Source organism: Sarcophilus harrisii, chromosome 2 (assembly GCF_902635505.1).
Source record: "Sarcophilus harrisii chromosome 2, mSarHar1.11, whole genome shotgun sequence".
NCBI lineage: Eukaryota > Metazoa > Chordata > Mammalia > Dasyuromorphia > Dasyuridae > Sarcophilus > Sarcophilus harrisii.
Genome location: NC_045427.1, coordinates 228192510 through 228208885, shown reverse-complemented (window position 1 = coordinate 228208885; position 16376 = coordinate 228192510). Strand labels below are relative to the sequence as shown.

Below are 16376 nucleotides of genomic sequence, written 5' to 3'. Positions count from 1 at the left end.
ATGTTTGTAAGTGGAACTAAAATGTTACTTATGAAACTAGCTTTTAGTTTAAATCCTGGATTGTCTCCTAAATAACAATTGCCCTCATAAGAAATAATGATACAAATAGTTATAAGTCATTCAAACATTGTTGTCAGTAAATAGTTTTGATGCACTCTTATGGAAAGCAAATAGGGAAAAGGACTAAAAACAAGGAGACTGAACTTGTAAAGAAAAAAACCAATGTTACTCTAGTTCTGACCCTGGGACACTATACCACTGGTAAGAATTCTCCATAACTTATTCAAATCTGACCCACTCCTATTACTCCCTCTCTTTTTCATGCCATATCTGTCCCCCCACATCACATACCTGCTTTTTATTTCTTGCTCTTTAAAAAAGTTAAAGAGTAACTTTTTTTTATTCTTTAAAGTAAGAGTAAATGAGTACTGGAAAGAACATGTCAATCATTTGTCCTATTGCCTCATCACAATTTTGTGACTTTCCAGTTCAAATCATTTTTCTCTAACAAGTACTCCCATATGTTATCTTCCTTCATTCAAAGGAATGAAATATCTTCCTTTTTAAAATGGTATATAGTAAGTGCTTAATTATTTTTCACTCATCCATTCATTCAATGAGATATTTCAATTTAAAATATGAATTCAGAAAATTTTAGTACTGGTCATGAAAATACAATAATTATTTAATGTCTACTATGTGCAGAACATTGGGTATGGTACTGGGGAGGTATCAAATTAGTTCCTGTTCTTAGGGAACTTACAAGTATTGAAAGACACAACAAAAATAGTTATAATATAGAATAATATATGTTAACTATCTTAGGAAGTTCTAAAACTAATCACTGTGAGAGATGCATGGAAGAAACCAAACAAAGAGGGAAAATGATACATAATACAAAGAACTAGAAATTAAGGAGAGGAATAGCTAAATAAATTTTAGCATGAATAGAATAAAATATTGTTGTACTTTAAGAATTAATGAAAGGGACAGTTTCAGAGAAACCTAGGAAGACTTATATGAACCAAAGCATAGTGAAGTGAACAGATTCAGAAGAATATTACTGGAAAAAAAATAATTTTTCCTGAAATTTGGAAAATATTAGAACATAAATATTCCTCATTAAGCAATTCTAAAGTGAGCCTTCCCTTTCACTGTGTTGGCAAAATCAAGACTATCCTGGTTCCTATGACTCCTTCCAAAAGATGAAAGAGTTGTAATATAACAACTGGGTCACCTTCATTTAAAAAAAAAAAATGAAAGAACTCTGATCAATGCAGTGACTAGCCAAAATTCCACAGAACTAATAAAGAAGTATACTGTTTATTTCCTGATGGAGATTTGAATTCAAAATGCAGGATGAAACGTGAGTATTTGGGGATATTGTAAATGAAGAAATATATTTTGCTCAATTACGCATATTTGTTACATAGGTTCTAGATTTTGGGGGGAGGAGGAGGGGAAGGGAGAAGAGAAAATAGTTTTGTTCATTATAAGACATAATTTTGTAATAAAATATTTTAAAAGCTTATATCTGACGTTAGCCCTCACTCAATATGTTTTATTGGTTCCCTATCACCTCCAGAATAAAACAAACATAAACATATATAGTTGTTTATAAAATTCTTCATAATCTGGTGCTTCCTAAGTCATCTAAGGTGAATGCTGAAAACTATCTTTGTATGTTTTTGGAAAATAAAATGCTATTATTAAAAATTTACAAAGAACTTATTATATCCAATAAAAATTAGAGAAAGAAAGAAAAATTTAGATACTCCATTTAACTGTGAACGAATTAAAAATAAAATGTTTTCATGTGTCTAGGACTAAATAAAGCAATGGACATGGGATAGGATTCTACAGATAATGTTAATAAACTAAAATTATCTAAGTAGAAAATTTTATTATGAAAAAAATTAGAAAGAGAATTAGAGAAAAGTTAAAACTTCTGAGAAAATAATTCTCTTTCTATTATTAAATCAATAGTATAGATTGTAGGACAATACAGAAGTTCTATTTAGGTAGGGAGAGCATAAGGTGGCACAGCGGTGACTAAAAAGAAAAAAAGACAAATCAAGACTTAAGAAAAAGAGGCAAGACAGGAAGCTTTCAATTCTCTCCCCCAACTTTCTGTCTTTGATAGTAAAGTAAGGGTAGAATTTTGATGTAGGAAAAGGAGTAGATCACCCAGAAGAGGTTGTGAGCTGGGACCTGACAACTCAAAGAAAATATTCTGGAAATGATTCACAACCAAATTCATAGAAATGGGAAAGGATCAGATGGGGGTCTTATAATTAACTCTGTTGGGTGGGTAGTTTCTCCAAGAGGATCATGTTTCTTAGCCCTAATTCCAGCTGGAAGAAAAAAAATGTTTAGAGGGTGGAATAAAACATAATTGAGAAAGTATTGATTGGGATTTCAGTTTTAAAAAGAGAATACTACAATATCAGAAGAGACAACAAAAAATAAAAATACAGGAAATAGGATTGGATAAGGTTAAGGGAGGGAATAAGAGATAATAGGGATGGAGAAAGTTTAGGTTGGTATAAGCAAAATAAATTTCAGAAATTTTATACCAATTTAAAATGAGTGAAAACATTATATATATGTATTTATGTATGTATGTATAAATTTTAACCCTAAATATGAACTAATTAAATCCTCTACTGAAAAAGAAAAAAAAAATTGAGGAGGAAATTTAAGAAGATAGGAGAGAAAGCAAGAGGAATTTGAGATTAGGACAAGTAGCTAATTATGAGAAGTGAGTGAACCATACTAACTTCAATTTGTGATTCAATTCTGGAGCTACCTCAATTTTCTTTCTGTTCAATTATGGGTCTAATCCAAATTCTATCTTGTAAGAAAACTGTATTCCATTTTTGGAATTGAGAAAAAAACCTTTGTTGCATTGTTTGAAATTCTACCTGAGTGAGGAGGAAACCAGATCATCTCTCAGACTTATATACTGACTAGAAATCCAATCATTTCCAAAGACTAATGCAGCAGTTTTTTCACAACTGCACATCTCAAGCAACCTATAGATCTTATCTGAAAACTGGCCCCATACTAGTCAATCAGTTATTGTTTCCATCATTTTTTTATTTACAATTTGGGAGGAGCAAGATACCTTTCTGATTTCAGAAAATTGGACTTGTTCACTTTTCCCCTCCCAACTTGGAAAGTCCCTAATCTTTCCTCTAAATAAAAATCAGATGACTTAACGTTGTACTATTTTCCTTTTAATTAACTGATTTTATTTGATTAATGGGTTTTAATATATAAACATCTGTCTCCCCTTATATCCAGCCTTAAACTGAGGAAGGGGCCTGGTGCTAGCTTGTTAGACAATTGACATGCATTCTTTTAATAAATTGATGTCCTCATAAGACCAAACTTGTTTCCTCAGTCATTTCATTTTTCATCTGCTACACTTTTCATGATAAAACACATAAAACTTATACACACATATTGCAAAAACAAGGTGGGGAGAGAGGAATCTATTATTTTTCACATCACTCCAAAAATTCAGGAATTGCAACCAGATTTTAAGGCAACAAAAATTGGTAAGGCTGAGAGAGAAAAACAGAGAAGGAAGTTATACTTAAAGAAACAAGAGGCAATGAAAAATTCATAATTAAATATAGGTGCACTAAATGGCAGTGTTATCAAAAGAAAAGCCAGGCAAATTGAAAAGAAAAACACTGATTTTTAACACATTAATCATAGTAGATTTTAATACTACTCATTCAAACATAAGTAAATCTAACAAAAGCAACCTTTCCCCGACCCTCTTATTTTTGGTGAATTTCTTTGGTTAATTATTTCTTCTTTATCCTTTGTTTGTTTATATTGTTTGTATATATTTATTTGTTGCCTTTCCCATTAGATTGCGAGGTCCTTTTAAACAGGGACTGTATGTTGTCTGATTTTTCTATTCTAACACTTAGCACAAGGCCTGACACATAGAAGGTACTAAATAAATACTAATTGAAACAACAAGTAAAATAGAGATTTTAACAGATTGTTCTTAAAAATGGATATGACTAAATCATGTGATTTCTAAATGGAACTCTTAAAGGATACACATATTTCTCAACATTCAAAAATATTTTCATTTAAAAGAATGTGTTAGGCCATAAAGAAATAATTTTTAAAATTTAAATAAAAATAATAATCCTATCATTTACTGATTATTTAACAATTTTTCTTTTGACTAGATCAACATTGAGAGATATCAATGAGAAATTTCCTCTCCCTGAGGAATATTGATACTTTCTGTGGTTTAAAGAGTTTCCTTAAAGCAATGAGAAGCATCAGTGTCGAAGGTAGAGCGTAAATCAAAATGTTTTTGACTCATTGGGCAAGTTTCTATTTACTGCAGTATGGTATCTCTCAATGAAATAAAAAACAAAAATTAATAAAGGTAAAATCAGCAAAAGATACAGACCTAAATGAAAAATAAATTATGATGATGAGGTGCAATTACCCAATTGAGGGTAAGAGATCCCCTACTAGCAATGGAATTCCCTTTGGCTGGTGGAAGATTTTGTGAAAGAATTCATAAACCCTAATAAATACAGGCATGAAGTTCGTGGCATGAATGAGTTTATATGCTAAGACAGTTTTTTTAGTGGGCAAATTCGTGATAGGAATTGGCAAAGATGGGTTGACCCTGAGAAGAAAATACCTTCATCAGGAGGCAAAATCCTGTTAGGACTTCTGCAAAGAAGGATTGACAAACCCTTGATTATATCAGGTTAGTTTTGGCCTGGAGCTTAGGAGCAGTGGGAACAACTCAATAGAGGACTATGCCCCAGGCCAAGATTTCCAAATGAATGAGATTACTTTTCTGGGAGTTGTCTGGGAAGTATGGGCCCCTCTCAGAGGCCTGGAGGGTTTGAGAGTCAGGAGCACCCTTCCCCCCAAAGGGGGACACAGTTTACATTAGGGCCCACCCCCCAAAGACTAAAGGAGACACAATTTACATAATTTTCCCCCCTCAAGCGGTTCCCCCAAATTTATTTGGGGCAAAGGTACAAAGGTCTCATTATTTGTAGCTACTTCAAGCTAACAAGGGTCGTAGAGTTGTCCCTATGTTCAATGGGGGTTCAGGTCAGGAGGAGAGGCATGAGATCTGAAGATAGCAGCAGCAGCATCTAAGAGATGTGGAGTGTCCCATGACCTTCAGGCTGAAGGAGTAGTTAGAAGTTTGTAGCTTGGAGCCTGAGAAGTCAAGGCCAGACTATTTGTCACTCTGCAAGAAGCTAGACAGACTTAGGTGAGGTATGAGCTCTTTTAGCAAATGTCTTGATACCTCCTGCACCTTCTCAGTCCTGCAGGGAAAAGCTTCTAGCCAATTAGTAAAGGTGTCAACAAAGATCAAAAGCAACTTGAAACCAATCTCTCCTGGCTCTGTGCCCCTTCTCTGAACAGGCTTCAGGAAAAGAGAAGGTTTAAACCAGCCAGGAGAAAGGGTTTGTTCCTGTGGGCTAAAAGAAGGAATATAAGACTCAGGGAGCTGGGAGATTAAAGGTGCCAAAGTCAGGGATGAATGAGCAACTTGAGCTGCAAACCCATTCCCCTTAGCTTGAAGTGAATCTCCCTTCTGGTGTTCTTTACCAAAGATGAGTGAAACCTCACTGGGTTTATGGACAGCTTGTAGTAGCTGTAGAATTTCTCCTGCATATTTAATAGGAGAGGTTTTTTTTTCTATCAAAAGTCCCCTTTCTTTTCATATAGCCCCTTGAGCATGCAAAATATGAAAAGCATATTTGGAGTCTGTATAGATGTTCACTCTCATCTCTTCCCCAGTTTTTACATAAATGACATCATGAATGAGTTCAAAGAACAAAACATAGAAACTATAATTACGTAAAAGATAACTATAACAATGAAGCAACATGTTAAAATTTATGAAACATAGTTGAACTTGTCCTCAATAGAAAAGTTATGTCTGAAAACTTGGACTAAGAAAATAGGTGGAGAGTGTCAATAAATTAGCCATTTAATTAGAATAATAATGGGTACCAAAGAAGAAATTTTGAAAGAGAAGCAAAGAAATCTGAAGATAAAAGAGCATCCACTGAAAATTTTATCTTACGAGTACAACAAAACTAATAAACCACCAATTAATATCAAGAAAAAGAGAGGATAAATAAAATATATCAGCTCTCATGACAAAGGAAATAAAGATAATTATCCAAATTATCATGTGGAATTACATGTCAGTAGATCTGAAAACTCAAAGTAAATTGATAACTAGGTACAAAAACATTAAAAATCCAAGCTAACAGAATAAGAAAAGATCTTGCACAATACATTCTCAAAAAAAAAAAAAAAAAGACAAGACAAGACATAAATGAATCTCCAAGAAGAAAAAGCCAGACTGCTTGTATTTACATCTGTATTTTACTAGATATTTAAAAAGCAATTGATTTCTGTGTTACATAAATCATTCTTAAAATATAAACTTCAGGATTCTACCAAATTCTTTCCATGATAACCAAACCAGGAATAAAAACAGCAAAGAAAACTAACATACTAAGGGATATTGATGAAACCCTTACAAGGAAACTAGAATAACTGGATTCATAGGAATGCAAAAAATGTTTCAGCACTGAAAATATTTTAAAATAATTTGCATAATTAAGTGCACCAAATATTATTTCAATAGATGAAAAAAAAGCCATTTATAAAATATGACACTCATTTATGATAAAGCACTAGCATATATGTGGGAAAGCCCTTCTTTAATTTGATCAAAAGTAAGTAGCAAAACTAAAGAATTAGAATGATTTTGTACCAACAAAACACTGGAAACTTTCTCAGTCTAAATAACCCTTAGCCTTATCCCACATAACACTTATGCAGGATGCCTCTTCTCCTTATATGTGACATGATAGCAATAAGAAAAAATACATAATTAAAGATGCAAACATCTCACAGAGACAAAATCATGAGCAGATTACATGATGGTGTATTTGGGAAACTGTCCCTCTGTTATCTCCATCACTAGGCCAATGCCTAGATTTAGTCAACAAGCATTTATTAAGTCCCTATCATGTGCCAAGAACTATACTAAACAATGGGGAAGGGGAAAAATTTCCTGACCTAACATATAATGGGAAAGATAGTTTGCAAGCAACTATATACAAGCAAGGATATATATATATATATATATATATATATATAGAGAGAGAGAGAGAGAGAGAGAGAGAGAGAGAGAGAGGATAAACTTATGGTATTCAACTCTTGAATTAAGGGGATAAGAAAAACTTGTAGAAGATGGGATTTTAGTTGGGACTTAAAGGAAGCTTGTTTGTGGTTCTCAAAGAGGATTAATGGCATTGATGTGTTGACTTGGAATTTAGAAAAGGCATAACTGCATGAAGTCATTAGTCTCACTTACTCTAGGGAAACCAGGAGATGAAGTTGAGGAGGAAGAGAGCCGCAGGTAGGAAGCTGAGCAATGAACTGCCCAGACTTGTGAAGACTGAGTTAGCACCCTGGATACTTTAGAATCAGCAGGAGTCAGGATAAGCAAAAGTCCTTGGTCTTTATTCTTGGTCTTTAGGGGTAGAAGTGAACAGAATGGACGCAGAATCTCCATGATCTCTCCTCTTTGTCTCCCGCCCAAAAGTGACTCTGGCTAGTCTTACTCCACCCCCTAGTCCCTCCTACAATTCTATGTATACACCAATTATTGAGCCAGCACAGAATAGTGGGAAGGGCCATTTTCCAAGCACATGCTTACAGAGTATTGTCCAATCAGTAAGTAGCCTTAAGTGCTCGGTTGTATAACCTCAGTGCATCAACTCAAAAGTTTCAGCCCTTTACACAGACTCAAAAGAGGGAGTGTCCTATTTGAGAAACAGAAAAGTGTTCAGTTTCATTAGTTCACAGAATATATGGGAGAAAGGAGAAATGAAATATAAGACTAGAAAGGTAGGAGAGATTATGAAGGACTGTGGTTGGCAGGCGATTTTATATTTCATCTTGGATGTGATGAGGACCCACTGGAGTTTATTAAATGGGAAGAAGATGGTGTATGACATGATCATACCTTTGCTTTTAAGAAGATTAATTTTTTGATAGGTGAGAGGAAGATAAACTGGAAAAGAGGAAGATTTAGTCAGGAAAAACAACCAGGAGACTTTTATAGTTGTGTAGGCATTAGTTTATAAGGATTTGTACCAAAGTGAAGAAATGATACAAAGGTGGAATCAAAGAAAGAAAGGTGAAGATATGGAGATGACAACTAAATTTAGGTTGTATACTTGAATGACTGGTAGGATGGTGTTGCCCTCAAAAAGAACAGGACAAATTAGGAAAAGAGGAGTGTTTGAGAAAGAGATAGGAAGATAATGAGGTCAGCTTTTGATGTTTTCAGTTTAAGATGTCTATAGGATATCTAAGTTGGGATATCCAACAGACAGTAAGAGATAAGAAGCTTGGATAAGTAAATCTGGGTATCATTAACATAAGGGTAATAAATGAAGTCATGTGAGCTGATGAGATCACTAAGCAAAATAGAATAGAAGAAGAGTATTCAGATTACAAAGCCTTGAGGTACCATGGTTAATAATTGTTACTTGAAGGAAGAGCCAAGAAAAAGATTGAGAAGTAATAGGCAGACCAAGAAAAAAAACTTGGACCTTTCATCCTCAGACTCCTGGAACTTTTCCAAAGTAGGAAAAAGTACCTCCCAGAAGGAGGTATCTTCACTTGCTTCTCTCTAATGATATTTAAATATCTCCTGGGGACTTACAGGATATAATATCACTACCTAGGACAAAGTGGAACATCAAGGAAAGACCTCAAACAATCCAATCAAAAGTCTCTTCAACAACTAATACTGTCTGCATCCATCTCCTCCTCAACCTTTACTGAATTGATTTATAGATTCTTATTCCAGAATTCAACTGTCTGCTCCCTTATTCTTCTCTACCTAAATTCTACCTCCCTTCTTCCCTTGCCATTGTTAATTCAAAATTTGCCTGTCCCTTCTATTGTACCTTCTAGAATGTCTATTTTATAATTAACAAACTTTTCATCTTAAACTTCTTACCTTTTTTTTTTTAACATTTCTATCTTTTGGAACTCACTGAGCCTTAGCTCCCTCCTGATAACAGAGATTTCCCCACCCCTTTTTCAGGACTAACTATACTTTTTCTCATACCCTGTCCCTACCTCCAGTTCACCAATTGCAATAGAGGAGTCAGAATACTCCTTGTTCCCCATCCCAATACCAGAATCCCTCTTTGTCTCTTTCATTGAGCAACTTCTCCTTGGTCATTCACACTATCCAAACATCACCTAATCCAGATCTTGATGTCTGTCATCTATCAACCCCTAGGATATTCTCTTTCTTTCCTCGGTGAGTTCAGAATTTATCATATAACCTATCTCTCTTCCCCATCTCCTGACCTTATACTTGGGGACCATATACAGATGCTCTTTCAAATACCCTAACTTCCAAATTTTTCAATCTATTCCATTCCCATGACTTACTTTGCTCCCTCCTAAATCCTCCTGCACTCCAGGTAAGCTATGCCCAGAGTCAGATAGTACTTAAGCACTTTCTCTGTGGAGATACAAACGCAAACAATTCTGTCTTCCAGAAATCAAATTCTAAAGGGGAGAAGGAAGAGGAAAACACACAAAAGGAAAGTGAAAAGCTGAGGGAGCAGGGACAAAGTATTCATTTTGAAGAATAATGCCAAAGTCCAGATGATCAGAATTAGAAATGGAGGAAGAAAGAATGATGGGCATGGTTCTTGAAGGAACTCACCAGGATGAAAAGGCCCCACATGCTGAGGAAAGTTCTAGAAAGCTTTTAAGTTTTCAAAAGCACTAACACTCTCCTTTTACAGATGTGAAAACTAGACCTGAGAGAAGTTTAAGACTTGCCCAGAATAATACAGCTAGTAAGTGTTGGAAGCAGAATATGAAGCCAGATCTTCTGCCTCTGATTCTAGTGCTATTCTCACTCTGACAAACCACCAAGATGTAAGTCACTTGAAGTAATTCAAATGTTCCAGAAAAGTTGGACATAAAACAATTGTGTGTGTGTGTGTGTGTGTGTGTGTGTGTGTGTGAGAGAGAGAGAGAGAGAGAGAGAGAGAGAGAGAGAGAGAGAGAGAGAGAGAGAGGGGGAGAGAGAGAGAGAGAGAGAGAGAGAGAGAGAGAGAGAGAAAGAGAAAGGGGGAGAGAGAGAGAGAGAGAGACAGAAAGAGAGAGAGAGAGAGAGACCATTTTTTGTTTGATTGGTTTTGGTCTTGGAAACAATTGGAGCTATGTGATCTGCCCAGGGTCACCTAGTTAGTATGTGAAGCCACATTTGAACTCAGATTATCTTGCTTTCAAGGCTGGTGCTCTATTTATACCAAGGTTGATGCACCTAGCTTACCTAATTTTGGGAGGGTGGGGGAAGGAAATCAGGGAGATGATGTTTTTAATTCACAAAGAAGCCTACTACCTAAAGCAATACTATGTGATTTTTTTTTAATAAAAGTTCACCTACTAATTTATATGATTTTTTAATCTATTTATGTATCATAAATTTTCTTAAAGCCAGATACAGTTGTATGGGCTTTTTAATACCAGGAGTAGGATTTATCACTTGTCTAAAAAAGTGACTTGACTCAAGTCAAATGAAATATCAATGTGATTCAGGTTGAGTTCAGAGAATATTTTAACATGTTGGTTTTGTTAATGCTATTCAACATTTAACAAACATTAAGCCCTTATTGTTTATGTAATACTGTGCTAGGTAGTAGGAGAGAGGCAAAGTTTAGATAAGATGCCTGAACTCATGGAACTTTTAAGGTAGAAACAATATATGATACAAACACAAATAACTATAATACATAATATTAGGTCAATCAACAAGTGTTTATTAAGTACCTACTATATGGACTGTGATAAAAGTACAAAGAAATATATTTGCAAGGGGTTTATATTCTGTTGGGGGGAAATAAATATATACATTTTATATATCATAATTATAAAATTAATAAATACAAATATATACAAAGCAGTTAAATCTAAGATAATTTAAGAGGGATGACACCAGCATTTTGGGAAGCCCAAGAAAGTCTTTACACAGAAAATGATCTTTGAGCTATGTCCTGAGGAAAAAAATACTCTATGAGGAAAGGAAGAGGGACTCTATGAAGCAAAGGTTAAGAAGGAAAAGATTCTATAAATTGCATGGCCATTAAAAAGAGTTGGGATACCAAAAATGAGAGATGGAATGTGGTAAATGAGGACAAAAGATCAGACCAAATCACATGATGTAGGAGAGGACATAATATCCACTAAGACCAGAAAAAATAGGTTGAGGCCAAAATGTATAGGGTTTTTATTGTTTTATTTTTTGTTCCTGGTTATACATATACATTCATTTTTTAAACACATTTCCTTATGAATCATAGTGGGAGAGAAAAATCAGAACAAAACAGAAAAACCACAAAAGAAAAAAGAAAGAGAAGGAAAAAAAGTGAACATAGCATATGCTGATATACATTCAATTTTCATAGTTCTCTCTCTGGACGCAGATAGCATATTCCATCGCTGAACTGCTGAGAAGAACCACGTCTTTCATAGTTGATCTGCTTGTTTTCCTCAACATCAGTTGATGTTAATCTTTCTAGGACTTTCTAAAATCAACTGGGTCTCTATTTTTAATAGAACAATAATATTCCATTGCTTTCATATACTGTAACTTATTTAGCTATTCCCTAATTGATGGGCATCTACTCCAAAATGTGTAGGTTTTTAAATGTTCGTTTATCCCTGAAATAATAGGAAACTACTAGAATTGATTAAGTAGGGGAGTCACATGATCAGATCTGTATTTAAAGAAATGACTTTTGCAGTGAGATGTAGGATATACTTGAGGGAAGAGAATATTGAGGCAGGAAGACCATTTAGGAGGTTCTTGCAACAATCAAGGTAAGAACTATTAAGAATTTTAACTAAGGTCCATCTATGTGAGAAGAGAGAAGGGGTTGGCTGCCAGAGATATTGTGAAATTAGAAACAGCAAGATTTGATAACTGACTAGATATGTAGTGTGAGTGATAAGTTGAGGTTAATGTTCATGGTTACAGATATGACAGACTGAAAGGATTGTAATGCCTTTGACAGTCACAGGAAAGTTTTTAAAAGTGAATATTTAGTGGGAGAGATGTTTAGAGTTTTGGACATTGAGTTTGAGGGGTCTCTAGAATATGCAGTTTAAAATTCCCAGACAATGGGTGATTAATAATTGAGCCTCAGAGGAGAGATAGGATCTGGATATATATGGGCATTATCTACACAGACAATTCCCTTAATTAAAAATGGAAATATCTATGTTACTATTATAAGTTTTGAGTATAAAAAAAAAATAAGTTTTCAGTATTCACGATCATATATATGGCTTAGCTATCTATACACATGTATATATGTATGTATACTTGTATATCATAAAGTTACATTTGTGCATTTGTTTATTGTGTATAGACATGAATTTTTCACTGTAGGGATTCCTTCCAGTAAGTCGATAACAATTTATTAAGTACTTATTATGTGTCAGGGACTGTATTAAGCATACTGATACACATTGCAACTCATGGGATTTAAAAAGAACGACCTTAAAAGCCATTGAGTCCAACTTCTTTATTTCACATATGAAGAAACTGAGGCTCAGAGAATTAAGCATCTTCCCGAAGGTCACACAGCTTCTAAGTATAAAAGGCAGGTTTTAAACTCAGGTCTTTTATGTCCAAATCCAATCATCCATCTACTTACACTACTTATGAACTTAATTTTTCCATGACCGTTGAATTCTGGGCAATTCTAATGATCTTAGAACTGTACAATTCTTTGCATTTTTCATCATCTTTCTTCGCTTTGGTCATTATCTCTGTGGAAACAGAAGAAGGACACACAGGCAAAAAGAACCATTTTGAGCTTTTCTCCATTGTATAATTAGTCATGATGTACATCCATCTGCCCCCCAAAAAAATTTACTTCATGATCAACTTTCCAGCACTGAGTTTTTTTTAATGTAACTAGGCTAGTCTTTGCATGGCAGAAATATGTCTGCTTCTGGACTATAGTGCAAACTCTACTAGAGAGTGCTATGCCAGAATTACCCTCAGGAATCCATAGTCACCTTTATACCTTGAAGAATCATTTCAATGGAAGATGTGCATGAATAAGACTATTTTAAAAAGTGTTTCCCTTAGCATGGAATAGGTTACCTATCAGATCTATAGATAAGTGAAAAATTTTATGATTAAAAAGAAATAGAGAGCTTTATGGTATGTAAAATGGATAATTTTGATTATATTAATTAAAAGATATTTATACAAACAAAAGCAATGCACCCAAGATTAAGAGAAAGCAGAAAACTGAGAAAAAATTTTTGCAACAAGTTCCTCTGATAAAAGCATTCCATTTTTTGAATATATAGGGAATTAACAAGAATATAAGCAATTCCCCAATTGACAAATAATAAAGAGATATGAAAATACAGTTGTCAGAAGAAGAAATCAAAGCTATCAATAGTAACATGAAAAAATTACCTAAATTATTATTGGTTAGAAAAATACAAATTAAAATAACTCTAAGTTTCTACCTCATACCTTTCAGAAAGGCTAATATGACAAAAAAGAAAAAATGTTGGACATTGGAGGAAATGTGTAAAAGTTTGACATTAATGAACTACTTGTAAAATTGTGAATTGGTCCAGCCATTCTGGAAAACAATTTGGAACTATGCTCAAAAGGCTATAAAACTCTGCAAAGCCTTTGACCCAGCAATAACACTATTAAATCTGTATGCCAAAGAGATTTTTAAAAGGGAAAAGAACATAGATATTCCAAAATATTTATAACAGCTCTTTTTTTTTGGTGGCAAAAAATTGAAAATCGAGGGGATGTCCATCAATTGGAAAAAGGCTGACCCAGTTGTGATATATGATTACATTGAAGTATTATTGTGCTACAAATAAATTATGATGTGGTTGGTGTCAAAGAAACATGGCAAGACTTATACAAACTAATGCATAGTGAAATGAGAGGAACTGCAGGGTATTATACATGGTAACAGCAATGTTGTACAACAATCAACTGTGAATGACTTAGCTATTCCCAGCCATACAATTATCTGAGCCAATTCTGAAGAATTCATGATGAAAAATGCAACCTACCTCCAGAAGAACTGATGAAGACTGAATGCAGAGCAGATCAAAGCATACTTTAAAAAAAAAACTTTATTTTTCTTGGGTATTTTGGGAAGAGAAGGGAAGCTTATTTCTTTTCTTTTACAACATAACTAACATGGAAACATGTTTTTCATGACTGCATATGTATAACTTCTATCAAATTGCTTGCTTTCCCAATGAGGGATAAAAGGGGAGGGAAAGAATTTGGAACTCAATTTTTTAAAAAATGAATGTTTCAAAAAGTTTTTAAAAATCCAGAAAAGTACTACTATTTTTGTGTAATAAATTCAAAATGGATGCATGACTTGAATGGTAAAGATCATGCAATACACAAAAAACTAAAAAAAGAAGTATGTCAGGCATGTTTTTAACAACCATGGTTAGGGTATCAATTGTTCATCAAAAAATGAACAGGAATTATTATGAAAAATAAAACAAATTATTTTGATTCCATGAAATTGAAAAGCTTTTGCATGATGCAACTGCAATTAGAAAAGAAATAGTCAACTAGAGAAAAAGATATAAAGGCAACTAAAACAATTCCCGATTTTAAAAAATGGACAAAGGATATAAACAAATCATTTTCAGAGAATAACAAATTATTAATTATCATATGAAAAGATACTCCAACTCAAGAGAAATGCAAATAAAAATAACTGGTTTCATCTCTTACTCAACAAAATGACAATAATGATGAAAAATCAACTCAGGAGGAGTCGAAAAGACAGACAAATTAGTGTACTTTTAGTGGAGTTGTGGATTAGTCCTACCAATTTGGAAAACAATTTAAAATTCTGTGAAGAAAGTAACTAAAATGTCTATACCCTTGGACTCAGAGATTCCACTATTCTCAACATAAACTCCAAAGAAGTCAAAGATAAAGATTTATGAAAAGGCAGTTTTCAGAAGAAGAAATCAAAGCTATTAGTAGTCATAAAAAATTTCACCAAAATATTTCTAGTCATCGTTTTTTATAATATAAAAAAATGAAAATAAAGTAGATGCCAGTGGGTTGGGAAAGAATTTGGTTTGCATTTTACATGGCAGATTACCTTGCACTCCCCTTTTCTAGTCCCAATAGAATATAATCTTGTTAAAATAAAGGACTGTTTCGATTTTTGACTTTGTGTTCCCAGTGCCTACACAATTCCCATCACTTAGTAGATATTTAACGAATGCTTAATTGATTAATAATCCCTGATCTGGGAATGTCCCCACTGAATTTAAACTAAGAGTACTCTCCAATTATAAAACCCCTAATTGCACATCTTCCACTGAAATGATTCTTCAAGGTGTAAAGGTGACTATGGATTCCTGAGGGTAATTCTGGCATAGTACTCTCTCTGGTAGAGTTTCCACTATAGTCCAGAAGCAGACATATTTCTGCCATGCAAAGACTAGCCTAGTTACATTAAAAAAAAAAACTCATGAAAAATATCTTTTGGAAGTTATGTGATAAATTTTGCAAAAGACTCACAAATCTTACTGCAGAATTCCACCACAAAGCCTATTTAAAGAATATGATTATTACTAAATACTGAAGACTCAACCAAAAGTCAATTATTCCATCAATAAGTATTTTTAAATACTTATTATGCACATTCCAGTTACTGCATGATACTATAAATGTAGATATTATCTTCATAAATGAATATTACAACTTATCTATGCTCTTTCTCATTTTGTGAAATTTACCAGCTTTTTCCAGTGTAAAAGATTCAAGAGGGCTCTTTTTGGTTCTTTTAATATGATACGAATATCACTGCAACATGCAGTTATCATTACATAACTGAACTGATTCTTTTCCCCATCAAATACGTCCTTAATGCCATCTTCTGCTTTACTAACGAACCACTGGGAAATTGCCGTAGCCTTTGGATGTCCACCAAATATCATTTCATTGACTTCTGGACCACCAAAGTATTGAGAATCAGTACTGGAATCAAATACTGGAATCAAGAAGATCTGAGTCCAAATCCAATCTCAGACATTTGCTAGCTGTTAAATTGTTTCCCTCTTTTCCTTATTTGTAAAATAGGGATAATAATAGTAACTACCTCTCAGGATTATTGTAAAGATGAAATGAAATAATAATTGTAAGCACTTAGCACAATACCTGAAACATTGTAAGCATCATATGAATTTTAGCTATTATTATTGTT

General features: G+C 33.8%; 1 long non-coding RNA gene across 1 annotated transcript in view; it reads right to left on the bottom strand.

Annotated features, from left to right (window-relative positions):
- Positions 1–11520: 11520 nt before the first annotated feature.
- LOC116421517 overlaps positions 11521–16376 on the bottom strand; it is a 42475-nt gene continuing 37619 nt past the window's right edge. The window contains exon 3 of the long non-coding RNA XR_004231905.1: positions 11521–12909. This is a non-coding gene — a long non-coding RNA (uncharacterized LOC116421517). The remainder of the gene's footprint in view (positions 12910–16376) is intronic.